At 43.2% G+C, this 23,487-nt stretch overlaps 1 protein-coding gene across 3 annotated transcripts in view; it reads left to right on the forward strand.

Moving 5' to 3' along the window:
* UNC5A (unc-5 netrin receptor A) overlaps positions 1-23,487 on the forward strand; it is a 650,811-nt gene that overhangs the window by 522,340 nt on the left and 104,984 nt on the right. The gene's annotated exons all lie outside the window — the stretch shown is intronic.

Below are 23,487 nucleotides of genomic sequence, written 5' to 3' on the forward strand. Positions count from 1 at the left end.
CTATAGAGGTACAAGCTCTCGGAAGATGGAACTATACTGACCATGAACTAAGCCTGCCGCGCAACTAGAAATAGCCAGGTAGCATTTCCTATTTATCGCTAGATGCCCAGCTCTGGCCTAAGACCTAAATAGCTAGCAGAGGGAAATATAAGACCTGGCTCACCTCTAGAGAAATATTCCAAAGAAGACAGTAGCCCCCCACATATAATGACGGTGAGTTCAGATGAAACAACAAAACACAGCAGGAAAATAGTCTTAGCAAATTTGAGGTCCGCTTACTAGATAGCAGAAGACAGATAGTATACTTTCATGGTCAGCAGAAAAACACTAACAAAACACCATCCAGAGATTACCTTAAACTCTGGCATTAACTCATAACGCCAGAGTAGCAATCCCTGATCAACGAGAGCTTTCCAGACACAGTAACAAAACTTCAGCTGTGAACTGGAACAAATAGGCAAAACAAAACATGGACAAAAGTCCAACTTATCTAGTAGTTGTCTAGAAGCAGGAACAAGCACTGAGAGGCATCAGATAACATTGTTGACCGGCAAGAAACCACCAGAGAAATGAGCTTAAATAGCGACACCCACTACTGATGGAACCAGGTGAAACAGGAAAGAGGATGACAAGTCCAATTCCACAAGCGGCCACCGGGGGAGCCCAGAATCCAAATTCACAACAGTACCCCCCCCTCAAGGAGGGGGCACCGAACCCTCACCAGATCCACCAGGGCGACCAGGATGAGCCCTATGGAAGGCACGAACAAGATCAGAAGCATGAACATCAGATGCATTGACCCAAGAATTATCCTCCTGGCCGTAACCCTTCCAGTTGACCAGATACTGGAGTTTCCGTCTGGAAACACGAGAGTCCAAAATTTTCTCCACAACGTACTCCAACTCACCCTCAACCAACACCGGAGCAGGAGGCTCAACTGAAGGTACAACAGGTACCTCATACCTGCGCAATAACGACCGATGAAAAACGTTATGAATGGAAAAGGACGCAGGGAGGTCCAAACGGAAAGAAACAGGATTAAGAATCTCCAATATTCTATAAGGGCCGATGAACCGAGGTTTAAACTTAGGAGAAGAGACCCTCATAGGGACAAAACGAGAAGACAACCACACTAAATCTCCAACACAAAGCCGAGAACCAACACGACGATGACGGTTGGCAAAACGCTGAGTCTTCTCCTGGGACAACTTCAAATTGTCCATAACCTGCCCCCAGATGTGATGCAATCTCTCCACCACCGCATCCACTCCAGGACAATCCGAGGATTCCACCTGACCGGAGGAAAATCGAGGGTGAAACCCCGAATTACAGAAAAACGGGGACACCAAGGTGGAAGAACTGGCCCGATTATTGAGGGCGAACTCTGCCAATGGCAAAAAAGCAACCCAATCATCCTGGTCAGCAGAGACAAAACACCTCAGATATGTCTCAAGGGTCTGATTAGTCCGCTCGGTCTGGCCATTAGTCTGAGGGTGAAAAGCAGATGAAAAAGACAAATCTATGCCCATCCTAGCACAGAATGCCCGCCAAAATCTAGACACAAATTGGGTACCTCTGTCAGAAACAATATTCTCAGGAATACCGTGCAATCGGACAACATTCTGAAAAAACAGAGGAACCAACTCAGAAGAAGAAGGCAACTTGGGCAGAGGAACCAAATGGACCATCTTAGAGAAACGGTCACAGACCACCCAGATGACAGACATCTTCTGGGAAACAGGCAGATCTGAAATAAAATCCATCGAGATGTGTGTCCAAGGCCTCTTAGGAATAGGCAAGGGCAACAGCAGTCCGCTAGCCCGAGAACTACAAGACTTGGCCCGAGCACAAACGTCACATGACTGCACAAAGACTCGCACATCTCGTGACAGGGAAGGCCACCAGAAGGATCTCGCCACCAAATCCCTGGTACCAAATATTCCGGGATGACCTGCCAATGCAGAAGAATGTACCTCAGAGATGACTCTGCTGGTCCAATCATCCGGAACAAACAGTCTATCAGGCGGACAACGATCCGGTCTATCCGCCTGAAACTCTTGCAAGGACCGCCGCAGATCAGGAGAAACGGCCGACAAAATTACTCCCTCCCTAAGGATACCTGTGGGTTCAGAATTACCAGGAGAGTCCGGGTCAAAACTCCTAGAAAGGGCATCTGCCTTAACATTCTTAGAACCCGGTAGGTATGACACCACAAAATTAAAGCGAGAAAAAAATAAAGACCAGCGCGCCTGTCTAGGATTCAGGCGTCTGGCAGTCTCAAGATAAATCAAATTTTTGTGGTCAGTCAATACCACCACCTGATGCCTAGCCCCCTCGAGCCAATGGCGCCACTCCTCAAACGCCCACTTCATGGCCAAAAGCTCCCGATTCCCAACATCATAATTCCGCTCTGCGGGCGAAAATTTGCGAGAAAAGAAGGCACAAGGCCTAATGACGGAGCAGTCGGAACCTTTCTGCGACAACACTGCCCCAGCTCCGATCTCCGAAGCGTCAACCTCAACCTGAAAAGGCAGATTCACATCAGGCTGACGCAACACAGGGGCAGAGGCAAAACGGCGCTTAAGCTCCTGAAAGGCCTCTACAGCATGAGGGGACCAATTAGCAACATCAGCGCCTTGTCTGGTCAAATCAGTCAGTGGTTTAACGACATCCGAAAAACCAGCAATAAATCGGCGGTAAAAGTTGGCAAAGCCCAAAAATCTCTGAAGACCCTTAAGAGAGGAGGGCTGAGTCCAGTCACAAATAGCTTGCACCTTGACGGGATCCATCTCAATGGAAGAGGGAGAAAAAATATACCCCAAAAAGGAAATTTTCTGGACCCCAAAAACGCACTTAGACCCCTTCACACATAAAGAATTAGACCGCAGAACCTGAAAAACTCTCCTGACCTGCTGGACATGAGAGTCCCAGTCATCAGAAAAAATCAGAATATCATCCAGATATATTATCATAAATTTATCCAGAAAATCGCGGAAAATATCATGCATAAAAGACTGGAAAACTGAAGGGGCATTAGAAAGACCAAAAGGCATGACCAAATACTCAAAGTGGCCCTCGGGCGTATTAAATGCGGTCTTCCACTCATCCCCCTGCCTGATCCGCACCAAATTATACGCCCCACGAAGATCAATTTTAGAGAACCACTTAGCACCCTCTATACGAGCAAACAAATCAGTAAGCAATGGCAATGGGTATTGATACTTAACAGTGATCTTATTCAGAAGCCGATAATCAATACATGGTCTCAAAGAGCCGTCTTTTTTTTGAGACAAAGAAAAACCCAGCTCCCAAGGGAGAAGAAGATGGACGAATATGTCCCTTTTCCAAAGACTCCTTTATATATTCCCGCATAGCAGCATGTTCCGGCACAGACAAATTAAACAAACGACCCTTTGGATATTTACAACCCGGTATCAAATCTATGGCACAATCGCACTCACGGTGCGGAGGTAACGACCCAAGCTTGGGTTCGTCAAAGACGTCTTGATAATCAGAGAGGAACTCAGGGACTTCAGAGGGAATGGACGACGAAATAGAAACCAAAGGTACGTCCCCATGAATACCCTTACATCCCCAGCTCAACACAGACATTGCTCTCCAGTCCAAGACTGGGTTGTGAGACTGCAACCATGGCAATCCCAGTACCAAATCGTCATGTAAATTATACAGCACCAGGAAACGAATAATCTCCTGGTGATCCGGATTGATACGCATGGTTACTTGTGTCCAGTATTGTGGTTTATTATTAGCCAATGGGGTGGAGTCAATCCCCTTCAGAGGAATAAGAGTCTCCAAAGGCTCTAAATCAAAACCACAACGATTGGCAAAGGACCAATCCATAAGACTCAGAGCGGCGCCAGAGTCAACATAGGCGTCCGTGGCAATGGATGACAAAGAACAAATCAGGGTTACAGACAAAATAAACTTAGACTGAATGGTGCCAATGGAAACAGACTTATCAAGCTTCTTTGTACGCCTAGAGCATGCTGATATAACATGAGTAGAATCCCCACAATAGAAACACAATCCATTCTTCCGTCTAAAATTCTGTCGCTCGCTCCTGGACAGAATTCTATCACACTGCATACTTTCTGGCGTCTTTTCCATAGACACCGCCAGATGGTGCACCGGTTTGCGCTCCCGCAGACGCCTATCAATCTGAATAGCCATTGTCATGGACTCATTCAGACCTGCAGGCAAAGGGAACCCCACCAGAACATCCTTAACGGCATCAGAGAGACCTTCTCTGAAAGTTGCCGCCAAGGCGCACTCATTCCACTGAGTAAGCACAGACCATTTACGGAATTTTTGGCAGAAAACTTCAGCTTCGTCTTGCCCCTGAGATAGTGCCATCAAAGTTTTTTCTGCCTGAAGTTCCAAATGAGGTTCCTCATAAAGCAAGCCCAAGGCCAGAAAAAACGCATCCACATCGCGTAACGCAGGATCCCCTGCTGGCAATGAGAAGGCCCAATCTTGAGGGTCACCCCTGAGCAAGGAAATCACAATCCTAACCTGCTGAGCAGGGTCTCCAGCTGAACGAGACTTCAGGGACAAATAAAGCTTACAATTATTTCGGAAATTCTGGAAGCTAGCTCTATTCCCTGTGAAGAACTCCGGCAAAGGAATTCTCGGCTCAGATACCGGAGCATGTACCACAAAATCTTGTAAATTTTGTACTTTCGTGATGAGATTATTCAAACCCGCAGTTACACTCTGGAGATCCATTATTGTCAGGTGCACACAGAGCATACAGAGATTAGGAGGAGAGAGAGAAAAAAGACTGCAGCAAGGCAGACTGGAGGAAAAAAAAAAAAAAAAAAAATTCCAGCAGACTTCTTATAACTCTCCTTTCTCAACCTGGGTCTTTAACACTTTACTGGCCGGTCAAACTGTCATGATCTCTGCAGGCAGAGATCATAGCAAGCCTATAGAGGTACAAGCTCTCGGAAGATGGAACTATACTGACCATGAACTAAGCCTGCCGCGCAACTAGAAATAGCCAGGTAGCATTTCCTATTTATCGCTAGATGCCCAGCTCTGGCCTAAGACCTAAATAGCTAGCAGAGGGAAATATAAGACCTGGCTCACCTCTAGAGAAATATTCCAAAGAAGACAGTAGCCCCCCACATATAATGACGGTGAGTTCAGATGAAACAACAAAACACAGCAGGAAAATAGTCTTAGCAAATTTGAGGTCCGCTTACTAGATAGCAGAAGACAGATAGTATACTTTCATGGTCAGCAGAAAAACACTAACAAAACACCATCCAGAGATTACCTTAAACTCTGGCATTAACTCATAACGCCAGAGTAGCAATCCCTGATCAACGAGAGCTTTCCAGACACAGTAACAAAACTTCAGCTGTGAACTGGAACAAATAGGCAAAACAAAACATGGACAAAAGTCCAACTTATCTAGTAGTTGTCTAGAAGCAGGAACAAGCACTGAGAGGCATCAGATAACATTGTTGACCGGCAAGAAACCACCAGAGAAATGAGCTTAAATAGCGACACCCACTACTGATGGAACCAGGTGAAACAGGAAAGAGGATGACAAGTCCAATTCCACAAGCGGCCACCGGGGGAGCCCAGAATCCAAATTCACAACATAAAGCTAAAATAATGACGACCCTGCTCTTCAGAGCTTACCATCTACAATGAGGTGGGGTGACACAAAGTACCGGTGCTTATTTGCAATAATGGTCCAGCTATATTGAGAAAATGGTGGGTAGATAAAGACTGCATTAAGCTTTTGAGTGCGGTTGAGTTTGATGGCAAATAATGTTCAGATAAGTAGAGAATAGGTTACATACAAAAAGGACTTTGATTAGTGAATGTGATAGGCTGCAATAAACAGATTTGTTTTGAGGGAACTCCTAAAAATGTGTAAGTTGTGGTTATACTCCTAATTTCATGGGGGCGATAGGGTAAGAGGTGAATTAGTTAGGTAGGAGATTGAACTGTGCTGGACAAAGACCAGATCAGGGGTGTTACTGTCTTTGTGTAACTTAGAAGTTGAAAGTTGTGAGAGGCCACAAGAATTGGCTAGAGATAGAAGCTTGGATGCAGTTGGGGAGGTGGGGCTCTTGAAGTCTCCCAGGATAAGGGTTGGCAATTCTGAGAACATGGATTGTAACAGTAAGGCAGAATAGTGGTCAAGGAAGTGAGTGGGTGGGCCTGGGGGATGATATATGATTCTGAGGGTGAGTGGTGGAAGACCCTGATTTTGAAATGGCTACTAAGATGGTTAGCGCTGACGATTCTGTTATCAGCATTACTAATATTGTCATCTACATGCTGGAGCACACTAGATAGTCTGCGGGAGGAAGTGGTGGTGGTCCCGGGAGATGAGGAGGAAGTAGAGGGAGGATGCCTTTAGGGTTAACAATATCTCTAAGTTCGGGTCTGTCATCTCCCAGGTGGTTGCCATGGGAAGAAAAAATGGAGAATGACCAGGAAAAGAATGAGAGGGAAGAGTCAATGGATCCGTAAGTTAGGAGATGAAGAAGATAATGTTTCCCTCTCTGTTGTCTGTGGTTGACAGGAGGGGATGGAGGAAGCAAGCTTGAGTGTTATCCTGCCACCAGCACACTATGGACTTGGACTTCACGAAATAGACTGACCCATGAGTGCCTTCTTGCAGAACTATCTGCAACATGTTTGTTGCCCATATTGTTAGGATTCTAAATAGTGCCGACTACTGGGTTGCCAGTCGCTTTGATCCACAATACAAAAGTAAATTTTGCCAGTTGCTTCCCCCTTGAAAAGGGGCGCACCCATGCTGCAGTATCAACACATGCTTGAAGACAATCTTGACAGTGGTTTTCTCCAAGACAGCAGTTAGGCACACAGTGTGCATCACAGTGATAGGCTTCCAGGAACGTTGACTCGTCAATGCAAAAACATTAGCAGCCTTGCAGCGCTGGATTCCAACCCCACCAAGGACAGCATCAACAAAGAGTTTGTATGCTCTCCCCGTGTTTGCGAGGGTTTCCTCTCACTACTTCTTTTTTCCCACACTCCAAAGACATGCTGATAGGAAATTTAGATTGTGAGTCCCAATGGTGACAGTGCCAGTAATGTCTGTAAATGTTTGTAAATCGATGTGGAATTATTGGCGCTATGTAAGTGATATAAAAAAATAAATAAATAGAAATTGATTCTCAGCCACACTCAGGTGGCACAAATATCAGTTTTGTAGACTGCTATTGTCAGAAAAATGTAAGGATAGTAACGCGGGTAGTTGTCTCAAAGGGTGTGGAGGACTGGCAGTCTCTGAGGCCTACTACTACAGGCAACACACATGAAGGAGACCCAACCAGGAGTCTACACATTTCCAATAATTAGTGGCAGACACCACCAAAGTGGCATCAATTTCACCAGAGTAGAAATAGAATAATAGGGACCGACAGGTCTTCCACTACACCAAACCCAGCACATGGACACCCAAGCAGGAGTGTTCATATGTCCAAAAATTAGTGGCAGACACCACCAAAGTGGAATAAATTTTACCACAGTAAAAATAGTATAATAGGGACTAAAAGGTCTTACACTACACCCAACCCAGCAGATGGACAGTTGGACACCCAACCAGGATTGTTCACATTTCCAAAAATTTGTGGCAGACACCACTTAAGTGACATCAATTTCACCACTGTAGAAATAGTGTAATAGGGACCGACAGGTCTTCCATTACACTTAACCAAGCAGATGGACACCCAACCAGGAGTCTACACATTTCCAAAAATTAGTGTCAGACACCACCAAAGCGGCATCAATTTCACCATAGTAAAAATAGTATAATAGGGACCGACACATCTTCCGCTACAGCCATCTCAGCAGTTGGACACCCAAGCAGGACTGTTTACTTTTACACAAATTTGTGCTAACATCTGCAGCAGCAGCAGCAATAGCAGGCACAGAAGCCCCACTAAAGATATCATAGACTGTAATTGTGCAAGAACAATGCAGCATGATAAAAGCAATAACATCCAGTACCAGAAGTTGTCAGTTGTCTTTGGATAGGATGTGACAATGTTTTTTCACTAGTGCTTTCACAAACATTACCACCTACCCCACCAAGCCTAATCTAACTTTCACCACAACCTTACTTTTTCCCAGTCATGTTGCTTTTTCGTGTGGATGAAGCCTGTATAACATAGACTAGATGCTCTAAACAATTTCAAACTGAGATCTCCCCTACTCTAGAACGTTAGTAGCAATGTCTTTATTTTTGCTGTGTATGAGGCCTATATAACATAGACTAGATGCTCCAAACAATTTCAAAGTGAGATCTACGCTACTGTATGAAGTTAGTAACAGAAGATTTTTTTTTCTGTGGACAAGGCCTGTATGAGGCTACCATGAAAACTACGGTAATACCTAAAATCAAATTTTATTTCAACCATTAAAAATCAACACATGGACATTAATGCCTGCAACCAGCAGGTCCACAAAAAATTGGTGGTGAAGATAACAGATAAGCACTAAATAGCCCTATTAAACCCTGTTTCCACCCTTCCTTACAGAGGACGTTGGCGCTCTAAACTTGGACGCAATGTGGCACCCCAGCTCACCGTCGGCTCCCCCTGGATTCAACTAGAGATCCCTAGCTGTAAGCTAAGACACAAAGACCATGAAAGTCAGTGTTTACAAAAGGTGGGCCGTGGTGTTTAGAAAGGAAGAGGAGGGTGATGGTATTAGATCAATTAGTGAACCAAATTAAGGTGTGTCCCTATAAAGGTAGTCTGTATAGTAGTGATAACCAGACAACAAATGTTACCTCCTTAGGAGCCCATGTAATGAACTCCAATCACAAATTGTAAAGCAAATCTAAATTAACAACTGGATACCCAGAGAAAAATACCAAGTAGGGAGTAAAAAAGAGGGGGGTTTCTATACTAACTCACCCTCCACTAACCCTGGTCACGTGTCCCTACCTTGCCACGGAGGTGGGCATCCTAAGTAAAAATGCAAAGTGGCACCCCCGACCAACGTCGGCTAACCCTCACTTCCCCTAATCACCAACCCTTCCAGCTCTCTATAATCCAATGTATAATGGGGATAGTAGGAGGGGAAAGGGGAGGGGGGTGAAGATGGCTCAAGTTTTTCAGTGATAAAAATAGAAGAAGAGCCTCAACCCTCACAATCAGCTAAATGGTGCGTATACCAGACAGAAAAGTGCTATAGTGCTTGTGTAAACCATTGGTACCAATCAAAACCAATGGTAAAAAAACAATGGTAAAATTAAATAAAAGGCATTTTATGGCATTCAACAAGCATTTTTTAGATATGTCAAATCACATGTCTGGTACAACTCCACATGCACAACATCGTACCACAGGATGTTATATAGATCACCATAAAAACAATCCGTGCAATGATTAGCCCTCTCAGTAGATATTGATTATTTCAAATGTAGAAAGACAGGACCAATCGCTTACTGTCAAAAGATGAACCAACAAAAATGCCCTCTAAATATAGTTTGCCCACATGGAGATCTCCCAAGGAGAAAACACACTTATTGCACTATGCCCAATTTAGCACCATATAAAGAAAAAAGTCTTATCTGGGATCCGGAAAATGAAAGTGCCTCAACGCGTTTCCCTTCTATGGTGTAAGTTCATCAGGAGGTGAAAGGTGCATCCAGTGTCAAGATGACAAGATGACATCAGGTAAATAGGACATCCTGTATGACAAACAAGATATGATCCAAACAATTTCAAAATTAGATCTCCCTTACTGTATCACATTAGTAACAGAACAAAATTTGCTTTCAGTATGGATAGGGCCTGTATAATCTACAAGATAGGCTCAAAACAAATTCAAACTGGGATCTAGGCTGCTGTATAACGTTTGTAAAAAAAAAAAAATATTATTTAATGTGCAACAGTTCTGCACACAGAACAATTTCACCACCACAAAATGACAAGGTGGGATGTGGCGGGCTGTATCACGTTTAGCAACAGAAAAATATATATTTTTTAATGTGCATGAGGTCTGCAGATAGCTTCATTTCACCACCACAGAATTGCAACGTGGGATATGGCAGCTGTATCACATTTAGCAACAGAAAGGTTTTTTTAATGAGCATGATGTCTGCAGACAGCTTCATTTCACTGCCACAAAATTACAAAATGGGATATGGCGGGCTATATCACGTTTAGCAACAGGAAAACTTTTTTTTGTCTTCATCTGCATGAGCTCTGCAGACAGGTTTATTTCACCGCCACAAAATTACAACAGGGGATATGGCAGGCTGTATCACTTTTTGAAACAGAAATAAGTTTTTTCTTATGTTCATGAGGTCTGCAGACAGCTTAATTTCACCTCCACAAAATTACAACATGGGAAATGACGGGCTCTATCACGTTTAGTAACAGAAATTTGTTTTTTAATCTGCATGAGCTAAGCAGACAGTGGAATTTCACTACCACTAAATAACAATAATAGGTGAGATATAGTATGGTGAAACACAGTGGCAACTGCCCCCCAAATTTTTTTTCACAGAACAATGTCACCACACCACTAAGTGACAAGGTGGGATATGGCAGCTGTTTCACATTTAGCAAATTAAAAAATAAGATATAGAACTGTCTACTTGTGCATGGAGCACAATAGAAGCAGTGCACAACACACTTGCATGCAATGTGCCCTGCTGTCTTTGTCTATGTACCTCAGTAATGCCACAAAAAAATGCTGGAAGGTCGATTTCACAGCCACACAAGACACTACCTAGTTAAACTATCTGTTAGGGATAAATAAATATAAAGATACTAATAATGTGTGTTCGCAGCCCCGGGGTCCACCGTGCAGAAATGTAAACTGCTGCTTGGTAATGGTGGACACTAAATGGTGGTACAATACCGAACACACATGAGTTCGCTGCACTGATGCCGCACTGAGGCATGCTCAGATAGAGAAAAGCAGGACTTAGTCACAGGAGCGTCTGCTCACTGCTAATGTTGGTTGCTGTAGCTGGACCTGGGATAGCAGCAACAACCAAACACACAGCATTAGCCTGTGCAAGATGCCGGGACCGATGTCTCTGCTGAGCAGGATCCTCTGCGGCTGAAGAAGAATTGGAGCCCGCAGAGGACATGGCACGAGATTCCCCCTGTGCAGCAGTGGGATCTCGACACCTGACATTACCCCCCTCCTAGGGCCCTCTTCCTTTGGCCTCACTACGCTCAAATGCTTCTATGAGCTGAGGAGCCTGGATGTGCTCAATAGTTTCCCAGGTCCTGTCCTCTGGCCCATGACCCTTCCAGTCCACCAGAGCAGGATCCTCTGTGGCTGAAGAAGAACGGGAGACTGCAGAGGACATGGCTCAAGATTCCCCCTGTGCAGCAGCGGGATCTTGATGCCTAACACTATCTGGCTAAGAAACAACCACCTAGCTAACTACCTAAAATATAGCTGCAAACTGTCCCAGTGTCAGTAGCAGCCTCTCTGCGCTACTACAGTGTAAAAATGGCATTAAAACAAGATGTCCACTCTTAATTTGGAGAGGGACATGTGATTTCAGCAGCTAGTGACACAAGCTGTTGTAACAGGACATTGTGAATGTTTCCTGTGCCCTGATTGGCTAGCCGCAATGTGCACACATAAAGTTAGAAGAAAAAAAAAGTTTACAATCTCGCTGCTCCTCCGAGCTCTGCCAACCCCCTACCCTCATCAAACACTTGCCCCACGCTCATCATATACCACTATTATCATAGCCTAAGTGCTCAAAATACTTTAGTGGCAATGCAAATATTTTCCCGAACTTTTTTCCAATTTTATAAACTTTTGCTCTTGTTTCCAATCACGCTTCCGCATGTTCCATATTCTTTTCGATTTTATGTTTTTCAAACAAATTTGCTCATCACTAATTATGACTGTAACACAAGGGGGCCGCACCGCTGAAGATTACTATATCAAGTTCCAGCAATGGTTCACGAAAGTTCTATGGAATGATACAGCTCTCATGTGCCAGTTCTGCAGAGGTCACTCAGATACTCTCAAGGACTCTCTGGCTCTCCATACTTCACCTTGTTCCTTGGTGGAGGCCATGACCCAGGCTTTATGGTTGAATCAAAAAAGTTGGGAGAGGCTTATGAGCAACAGGGAGTTCTGTCATTACCCCTCAATTCTGTTCATTTGACAGAGGCAGAACTGATGAAAGTTGGAGCTCTCGGGTGGTTGAGGAAACAGCACAATCTCAGACTCTGTTTTTTTCTGTGGTCACGCTGGGCATTTTCTTCAGGCCTGCACAATACACCTTCAAATAAGCAAACCAGCAGGAAAGGCCTAAGTCTGAGTGATTGTCGAGGTGGTCACTCAGACTTCCAGGTACCTTTTTACTCATCAGATAAAGTGCTGTTAAATTTTGGACTATGTTTCCACAACCTGTGGTTATCTGCATTTGATTTTATTGACTTTGGTTCTGCAGCCAACTTCATTGATTCAGGACTTGTTCTTAAATTAGGATTAGGGACAATTAGATTAGAGTGACCCATTCAAATTTTTGCCATTGACATGACACCGTTATTCCAGAACTTTGTTTAGCTGGTAACAGTGGAATTCACACTTAGAATGGTGTCAGAAGGATATTATTAAGTGGAGTTCCGATTGTCATAAGAAATGTCTTATCTTATCAATTTGGTCCGCTAGTCTGGAGGGTCTGCCAGGGTACCTCAAAGACTTTGTAGATATGTTCTCAGTAAAAGACACAAATTGCCTAAAGCTCACCTGTATAATTTATAATTCCTGAACGTACTGCCATGAAAGAATATGTAAATGAAAGTTTACATTCTCGCCTGTAGCTGCTGTTTTTCTTTGCTAAAAAGATGGGGGTCTCTGTCCTTGCCTCAATTTCCGTGAATTAAACTAAGTTATGGTGAAGTATACTTACCCACTTCCACTCCACTTTTCTAAATTTCATATTAGAGGGGCTTATAATATGATACGCATTCTGAAGGGTGATGAGCTGAAAACAGCATTTTTAACGTCTGCAGGTTTATTTGAATAATTGAATAATTATTTGAATATCTTGTTAAACCTTTTGGGTTAACCAATGCACCAGCAGTCTTTCAAAAACTTTTGAATTACATATTTTCTGATATTATTTTTGCCTGATCTGGATTTGCACTATGAACATGTCCATTTTGTGTTACATAAGCTCAGGGCAAATTCTTTGTATGCTAAATATACTACATATGTTAAAGGGAACCTGTCACCCCCAAAATCGATGATAACGTAAGCTCACCATCATCAGGGGCTTATCTACAGCATTCTGTAATGCTGTAGATAAGCCCCCAATGTTACCTGAAAGAGGAGAAAAATACATTAGATTATACTCACCAAGGGGCGGTCCCGGTACGATGGGTGTCACGGTCCGGTCCGGAGCCTCCCATCTTCATTCCATGACGTCCTCTTCTGGTCTCAACGCCGTGGCTGCGGCGCAGGTGTACTTTGTCTGCCCTGTTGAGGACAGACCAAAGGACTGCAGTGCGCAGGCGCCGGGACAGATCAGAAAGGCATGGCGCCTGCGCACTGCAGTACGTTGCTCTGCCCTCAACAGGGCAGACAAAGTACGCCTGTGCCGCGGCATGAAGACCAGAAGAGGACGTCATGGACTGAAGATGGGAGGCTCCGGACCGGACCTGAGACACCCATCGGACCGGACCGCAGCGGGACCGTCCCTGGGTGAGTATAATCTAACGTCTCTTTCTCATCTTTCAGGGAACATCTGGGGCTTATCTACAGCATTCCAGAATGCTGTAGATAAGCCCCTGATGACGGTGAGCTTACCTCACCATCGATTTTGGGGGTGACAGGTTCCCTTTAAAGAAATAGCTTTCTTGCAATTCCTTGTATATGGTGGAAGGTACAGGCTATAATTAATTGGGTTCAACCTCGTGACCTTAAACAATTGCAAAGTTTTCTAGGATTCACCAATTACTATAGAAAATTTATAAGGGTTTTTCCGTGAATCGTTAACCCCTTTCTGACCTCGGACGGGATAGTACATCCGAGGTCAGAACCCCCGCTTTGATGCAGGGCTCTGGCGGTGAGCCCGCATCAAAGCCGGGACATGTCAGCTGTTTTGAACAGCTGACATGTCCCTGCAATAGCGGCGGGTGAAATCGCGATACACCCGCCGCTAATAACTAGTTAAATGCCGCTGTCAAACGCTGACAGCGGCATTTAACCGGCGCTTCCGGCCCTCCGGCCGGAAATGAGCGCATCGCTGACCTCCGTCACATGATCGGGGGTCAGCGATGCATCAGAATGGTAACCATAGAGGTCCTTGAGACCTCTATGGTTACTCATGCCGGCCTGCTGTGAGTGCCCCCCTGTGGTGGGTGCTGTAGCAAACCTGCATTTCAGCTACATAGCAGCGATCTGACGCTATGTAGCTGAGCCGATCGAGCTGTGCCAGCTTCTAGCCTCCCATGGAGGCTATTGAAGCATGGCAAAAGTAAAAAAAGGTTAAAAAATGTGAAAAAATAAAAAAATATAAAAGTTTAAATCACCCCCCTCAAAATAAATCAATAAAAAAAAAATCAAACCTACACATATTTGGTATCGCTACGTTCAGAATAGCCCAATTTATAAAAAAAAGGATTAACCTGATTGCTAAACGGCTAGCGAGAAAAAAATCAAAACGCCAGAATTACGTTTTTTGGTCTCCGTGACATTGCATTAAAATGCAATAACAGGCGATCAAAAGAACGTATCTGCACCAAAATGGTATAATTAAAAACGCCAGCTCGGCACGCAAAAAATAAGCCCTCATCTGACCCCAGATCATGAAAAATGGAGACGCTACGGGTATCAGAAAATGGTGCAATTTTTTTTTTTTTTCAAAAGTTTGGAATTTGTTTTCACCACTTAGATAAAAGAGAACCTAGACATGTTAGGTGTCTATGAACTCGTAATAAATGTAAAAAACCTGGCACTCAACTTCAATGCATATAGCTTGATTTGTATTGTGTAGTACCAACAAAACGTTTCGGTCTAATTGACCTTCTTCAGTAACGTACTGAGCTAATTACTGGGTTAATCTTGGTGACAAAGCCGTGTAGGTCTGGTAAGAGTCACTTAAATGATACTGAGTCTAGCGGTGGACACCGCGTCATACTCCGGATCATTTAAGCTCCCAGCCCATCTCACCAGTGAGAACAGGGCAGTATCATTTAAGTGACTCTTAACAGACCTACACGGCTTTGTCACCAAGATTCACCCAGTAATTCGCTCAGTACATTACTGAAGAAGGTCAATTAGACCGAAACGTTTTGTTGGTACTACACAATACAAATCAAGCTATATGCATTGAAGTTGAGTGCCAGGTTCTTTTACATTTATGCTATTACGGTGTGGGAACCTACCTGTGCACTCCCTTAGCTGTGCTCACGGTCTATTTTGTCCTATGAACTTGTAATGACCTGGAGAATCATAATAGCAGGTCAGTTTTAGCATTTAGTGAACCTAGCAAAAAAGCCAAACAAAAAACAAATGTGGGACTGCACTTTTTTTGCAATTTCACTGCACTTGGAATTTTTTTCCCATTTTCTAGTACACGACATGCTAAAACCAATGATGTCGTTCAAAAGTACACATTGTTTTGCAAAAAACAAGCCCTCACATGGCCATATTGACGGAAAAATAAAAAAGTTATTGCTCTGGGAAGGAGGGGAGCGAAAAACGAACACGGAAAAATGGAAAATCCCAAGGTCATGAAGGGGTTAAACCTCTTTCTGATCTCACACATAAGGGACGCATCTTAAAGTTTGGTCCCCAGATGCTATTGGAGCCTTTAGTGAATTGAAAGATTGTTTCATGTTTGCTCATATTTTAATCCAACCTGATGTCCAGAAACCATAAATCATGGATGTCAATGCCTCTGAAGTCATCGTAGGGGCTATTTTGTATCAAGGTTCCAAAACTGTGGGCCATGTGCATTTTTCTCTATGAAATTTTCATCTTCTGAGAGAAATTATTATGTTGGAAGTCGTGTGCTGCTCGCTTTCAAATTAGCTTTTGAAGAATGGAGACATTGTTTGGAGGGAGCTATTCATCAGGTCAGGGCTGGCTGAGCTGTCAGGATTATGAGTGACAGCTCTACCACCCAATCTGAGGCTGAGGTGTGAGTATTGTGATTGACAGCTCAGCTGTCTTATCTGGCTGAGTCTGTGTGATCTCCTCCAGGTGTCTTCTATTCTGGGTGATTACAGGGCTATGTATCACTCTGATTGTCAGACCTTTGCCAATTATAGCTTTGCTCAAGTGTGTCTGCTCTGTGCTCTGAGTTGGATCCTGATCTCTGTTGTCGACCTTAGATTTATCTTTTGACCATCCATTTGACTTACCACTTTGTCTTGATCTGCTACCTTCCTGATGCTCTGACCTTGGACTGTTACCTGTCCATGCTTTTGCATTTTCCCTTTGTCTATTACAAGCCCTCTTGGTACTGACCCTGGACCTCTTGAGTATTCTGCCTCATTCAGTAGTGACTAGCCTCACAGTTGAAAGACAACATAATTCCATTAATTTCAGCATATACCTTAAAGGGAATCTTCCAGCAGGATTTAACTGCCTCATCTGAGAGCAGCATAATTTAAGAAAATAAATCCACACAGAGACACAGAGTTTTCAGATTTATCAATGCAGCAGAGCTGACAAAGCTGCCTCTGCTCACACCAGGCTTTCTGTGTGCATAACTATAGACTGTGAGGTGCTTATCACAGGGGTGGGGGCGATATCAGACTTGGAAGCCCATGCCTTCGATTCATAACCATGTTAATCACCAAGTGATTAAAGCTTCAGTCTATGCAAACACCACTTCAATCTATGGAAACAGGACATGTGACACATGGTTGAATTCAATGTTTTAACTTCTACCTCATGCTGTCCTCAGATTACATAGCAAACACTTGCTAACAGATTCACTTTAACATGTTGATTCAGAAGATGGCAAAAATCACAGAAGTAACATGGTAACCGGAATGTCTCAACACCCTCTTTCCATTATTTTCAAACTTTTTAGTTCCTGATCTTAAAGGGATCCTGTCACCTGAATTTGGCGGGACCAGTTCTCGGTCATATGGGCCGAGTTTTTGGGTGTTTGATTCATCCTTTCCTTACCGGCTGGCTGCATGCTGGCCGCAATATTGGATTGAAGTTCATTCTCTGTCCTCCGTAGTACACGCCTGCGCAAGGCAATATTGCCTTGCGCACGCACAGTATGCTTTTCCCAACTGTGGGCAAAGCCGAAAAGCATTAGTGCGCATGCGCCGGCGTACTATGTCCCGGAAGTATTTCGCTGTGTTCCAGGACATAGTGCGCCGGCGCATGCGCACTTATGCTTTTCGGCTTTGCCCGCAGTTAGGCAAAGCATACTGCGTGTGCGCAAGGCAAGATTGCCTTGCGCAGGCGTGTACTACGGAGGACAGAGAATGAACTTCAATCCAATATTGCGGCCAGCATGCAGCCAGCGGGTAAGGAAAGGGTGAATCAAACACCCGAAAACCCCGCCCATATGACCCAAAACTGGTCCCGCCAAATTCAGGTGACAGGTTCCCTTTAAGATGAGGTGTTCTCTTCCTTTCTTTCTTGTTCAGTGTATCCATTCATACTAAACATTTCTATTATGTTAATTGTCCACAAGTCATCCATCAAACTATAAAAAAACATAAGAACATAATACAAAATCTTCATTTGGTAGTACCGAGTTCAGATTCTTTGGGAAGATGTCTTGCTTCTGCTGGCACTTCTGTTTGAGGAAAGCACTATCCTCCACGTTATCTACAGATTTTCCATGATCAGGTCTTTTGGTCGACAATAGGGGAGATGTGATCACAAATCATTTTTCTGCCAAAGTATTGCCTCTGCTGGAGCTGTGGATGAAAGTGCAATCCATTGTGTATTCTGGAGCTGCTCCAATATCAAACCCTCCTGGTCCAGAGTTGAGATTATTTTCATGACTACTGGTTGTCATCTACCGAACAATAAGCCTTATTTATTTTGCACTATTCTTGGCACTTTGAGATAATGTAAGTCCCTTCTCTGACACATTTTTTAAATGTTGCTAAAGCCTGTGTCTCAGTACAATGGAGGCATCTCAATCCCACAATGTTAATGCAGTATTTTGGGAGAATAAATGAGAGTATGAAAATGGTAATCTGCCATAACATGGATCCAATAGGTCGAATCCCCTTATAAACGGTAAAAAAAAAAACTGTCAGAAAACGATCATTCAGGCCAGAGGCTATCTCACCTGACTTTCCCCAATTTTAGATATGAGAAAGCAACTGTCAGACTCATCTGGCAGTGGCTTATCTACTGAGAGAACAAAAGGATTGATTCTTGAAATTCAGCAGGCCAAATCATTCTCTCTCCTGACATCACCAGTCAAGGGAGAGTCGAGAAGCCCCCATCCACATTAGACTGTCATTCAATCCATTCGATATCGGCAAATCCAGCTAGATGTAATGTAATGTGTATGGGGGCCTTGAGTTTATCTGTTCTTTCCAATACCAAGAGTGTCCTTTCATATAAACATAAAAAGAGAATAGTACCTGTCTTATAATTTTACTTAATATAGGTAGTGCTCCCCTTTTCTTCTCCTCTCTCTTTGTTTACTTCCTTTCTTCCCTTTGTCCTAATTTCATAATTTACTAAATTAATTCGTCCATAGGACGCCCAATTGATGGCTTAGGTCACTGTTATTTGCTAATACTAAATTTCTTTCTGATTACCTTTAGTTATCCATCATGGGTCACCTTATGCATTGACAACACGAGAGTGTAATATCATTTATCTGTTCTAGCCCATACAACATGTAATTTTTACCCATACTTAAGGGATAAGAGAAGGTTTTATCACCAGGACATTATCATTGTTATGTCTGATGTGCATGTGACTGCTAGTCTAACTCCACCCTCCTGTGATAAGCATCTCACTCACAGTCAATAGACTGTGAACATATAGAGCCTGGTATGGGCTTTCTCAACTGTGCTGCATTGCTAAATACAGAGCCTGGTGTGGGCGGGGTTAGCTTTCTCAGCTCAGCTGCATTACTAAATCTAAGACCTGTGATTTTGTCAGAACCGCTGCTCCCAGTAAACTAAGTGATACATCATTGGATTCAGGTTCTCTTTGCCTGCATTATGCAGCTTTCAGATGAGGTTGCAAAAACCTACTGAAAGATTCCCTTTAAATGTATGGCATTAGGATGTTAAAATAATTTCCTGGCAGAAATATGAAACTATTATGTCTGGGTGCTGGGTGGTGTCACACACAGGCTTTTTTTAAGAATGCCACTGTAGAAATTGATACAATTTTATAAGCCTAGGTATAAAGTGGATTCAACTTGAATGAGTAGTATATATTTTTTTCTTGGGCTCAAAAAACTGCGTCAAAAATGTGATGTGTATGAAACTACTATTCACGTCTTAGACCAGACAGCTTAGCACAGATGCACTATGTGTCTTTGTGAAATCCCTTTTGAGACAGCGCAGATAAAAAACTATTCTAGATTGTAATAAATGGCAGATTTCCTTGTTTTCTCCCTTAAAAAGTGTCACGGTCATTTCATGATCACAATGGAGCAATGCAGCAAGCAGATATCTTGAAAGCTGTGAGGAATTGATACACAACTTATATTAAAAAAGTTGCCCAACTTTTCATCATATAAAGAGTTAGTCTACGTTCACATTTGCGGTCTGCGCCGCAGCGTCGCCGCATGCGTCATGCGCCCCTACATTTAACATGGGGGCGCATGGACATGCGTTGCACTTGCGTTTTGCGACGCATGCGTCACTGCGGCGCACGCGTCCGGGCGCAGAGGACGCAGCAAGTTGCATTTTTGCTGCGTCCAAAATCAATCAAAAAAAGGACGCATGCGGCGCAAAACGCAGCGTTTTGCATGCGTTTTGCTGCGTTTTTGTTTGCGTTGTGCGTTGCGTCGCCGACGCTGCGGCGCACAACGCAAATGTGAACGTAGCCTAAATTGTATTTGCTTAAAGTGGAATAACCCTTTAAGTGGCATGTCAATGCCGATTTATATGCTACCTATGGCTTGTAAGGAGGTAATCCAAATCTCTTAATGGCTGCCATTAATGGATGTTACCTATGAAATGAAAACCAATCTGTTAAACCAATACATATTTTGTAAATAAGAATAAAAATTTATATTAAATTGTAGTGTACCTGGAAATGTAGAGTAAAGGTTACAGCATAGGGATACAGACTATGTTCTTTATATCCAGTACAATACTGTCCTCTGCTGTGTGTACAGGTGGATGGAGGCAGAAGTGGGCCGCCACACTGTGGGCTTTTCTGTGCAGTCACTAGATGCATCTAATGTCTATATTACATTAATGGTGATTTAATGAGAAGGGTTGACTAATGGAACACAGGTAGGCAGTAATTAGACATGACTTTGCTCTGGCACATGAGAGCTGTGCAAAGAAACCAGACTGGCAGTACCTACGGGGTACAATTGCCATCTCAGGCAACGCAGTCACACTTCCATTAGGAACAGGGGAGATTTATATTTTTGCTTTGTGTTGATGTCAAATATAAACACAAATAAGACATCACACATAAAGAATAAAAATAATTTCATCGGGAGCGAACTGTCTCGTTTTTGTGTGTAATTTGTATGTATGAGATTTGTCTTATGTGAAAAATAAGAAGGATTTACTGTTCAATAACAAGTGACGGGGATCGCGGAGTATAAATCATGTAACAAAATATATTTATACATGTCATCACCATAATGAAGCTTTCTAAGTAAATAATCTCAAAGTGAAAGATAGTGATGGAATACACGACAAATCAATAATTCATAAATAGATGGAGAGATGATAGATAATGCAATGCATACATATACTGTATATGAGAGATATAAAGACATAGATATGAGCTATATGTGAGACGTATAGATAGATATGGGACAGGTAGATAGATGGATAGATAGATAGACATGGGACAGATACAGATAGATAGATAGATAGATAGATAGATAGATAGATAGATAGATAGATAGATAGATAGATAGATAGATAGATAGATTGATATGGGACAGATAGATAAATAGTGTAATGCTGCGGTAGCACTGTACGCAGTGAAGAGGCAGTGACCCACAAAGTTCAAACACAAAAGACTCTTTAATGTGTTACTTCACACATAAAGGTGCATAGCATTTTATAGTACACGTCATCAAAGTTCAATACACACTTGCATCTTGTCTCAGTGCCCGTTTCATAGCACTGCACATCATATGGCTTTTAGATTGCAGTCCCTAAACACGCCTGACCTCTCCTTGTCCAGTATCTGTGGGGCGACCGCACACCATATTAGTCTCCAAACACAGCTTCACATGTTGCAGACACTACACATGCCAGTCCTCCTCTGATTAGTTTTCCTTGAGTGTCCTGCACCGCTGTATCACAGACTCTTTACTCACACAGCCATACACAGCCCAGGATGTCCTCCGAATAGCTGCTGGGCACCATATCTACCTGTTTGCAATCGTTACACATGCCAGTCCTCTTTCGGGCACAGGACATCCACCTCCAGCACCTCCGGGCACAGAACTGTCCACATCTGACTCTTTCGGGCACAGGACATCCACCCCCGGTTTACCTCCGTGCACAGGACTGTCCATATCCGACACCAGTTACCATGGACAACTTGCATCGCTGTGTACACTGCTTTTCATCTGCAATAGCTGCTAGCTCCGCTGATCTGTGCTTCTTCACACTCACAGCCAGTGCTCTGCAGGCCTCTGCTCTGCACAACAGCACACACCAGACTGACACTGACGTTGCACCTGACACCTGACGCACCCATACCCCTTACTGCAGGGTTTAACCACTCATGGTTAGTGGTTGGGTGAAGCCATTTATTGTCAAACGTCTGTGTTTTCTCTTTTTAAATCATAATGACAAACCAAAACATCCAAATGAGCCTCATCAAAAGTTCACATACTCCATTTTTTAATACCGTGTATTGTCCCCTCTAACATCAATGACAGCTTGAAGTCTTTTGTGGCAGTTGTGGACTTGGTTCTTTATTTTCTCAGATAGTAAAGCTGCCCACTCTTCATGGCAAAAAGGCTCCAGTTCCTGTAAATTCCTGGTCTGTCTAGCATGAACTGCGCCCTTGAGATATCCCCAGAGTGGCTCAATAATATTGAGGTCAGGAGACTGAGATGGCCACTCCAGAATCTTCACTTTGATTTGCTGTAGCCAATGACAGGTCGAATTGGCCTTGTGTTTTGTATCATTGTCATGTTGCAACGTTCAAGTATGTCCCATGAGCAGCTTCCAGGCTGAAGTGTGCAAATTTGCAACCAGTGTTTGCTGATAATGTGCTGCATTCATCTTTCCTTCAACTTTGACCAAGTTTCCTGTGCCCTTGTAGCTCACACATCCCCAAAACATCAGCAATCCACCTCCGTGCTTTACGGTAGGAATGGTGTTCCTTTCATCATAGGCCTTCTTGACCTCTCTCCAAATGTAACGTTCATGGTTGTGGCCAAAAAGTTTAATTTTGGTCTCATCACTCCAAATTACCTTGTTCCAGAAGTTTTGAGGCTTGTTTCTGTGCTGTTTTGCATATTGTAGGCAAGATACTTTGTGGCATTTGCACATTAATGGCTTTCATCTGGTGACTCGACCATGCAGCCCAGTTTTCTTCAACTGCCTCCTTATTGTACATCTTGAAACATCCACACCACAAGTTTTCAGAGAGTCCAGTGTTTCACCTGATGTTTTTTGTGGGTTTTTCCTTACAGTTGTGGAGGACATTTTTATTGGTCTACCTGACCGTGGTTTTGGTTTTACAGAGCCCCTGATTTTCCATTTGTTAATCACAGTTTGAACACTGCTGACTGGCATCATCAATTTCTTGGATATCTTTTTGCATCCCTTTCCTGTTTTATACAGTTCAACTACCTTTTCCCATAGATCCGTTGACAATCCTTTTGCTTTCCCCATGACTCACAATGCACAAAAGTCAGTGGCTTAATGAAAGATGCAAGAGTCTGTCTGGATCCCAGAAGCTCACTCAGCTTTTATGTACACACACTGATTACAAGCAAACAGGTCACAGGTGAGGATGTTACCTTTAGTAGCCATTGAAACCCATTTGTGTCAACTTCTGTACATGTTATTTGGCCAAAATCACCAGGGTGTGTGAACATTTCATCATGGTCATTTAGATGTTTTGGGTTGTCATTATGATTTAAAAATAGAAAACACAGTAGTCTGACATTAAATGGCTTCATCCCACCACTAACCATGAGTGGAGAAAATGTTTTGGTGTTATCATTCATATTCTCCGAAAAAATTACAAGAGAGCAAAAATTCTGCCAAGGCATGTAAACTTTTGAGCACAACCGTAGATAGATAGATAGATAGATAGATAGATAGATAGATAGATAGATAGATAGATATGGGATAGATAGATATG

This window comes from Ranitomeya variabilis, chromosome 5, assembly GCF_051348905.1.
Source record: "Ranitomeya variabilis isolate aRanVar5 chromosome 5, aRanVar5.hap1, whole genome shotgun sequence".
Lineage (NCBI taxonomy): Eukaryota > Metazoa > Chordata > Amphibia > Anura > Dendrobatidae > Ranitomeya > Ranitomeya variabilis.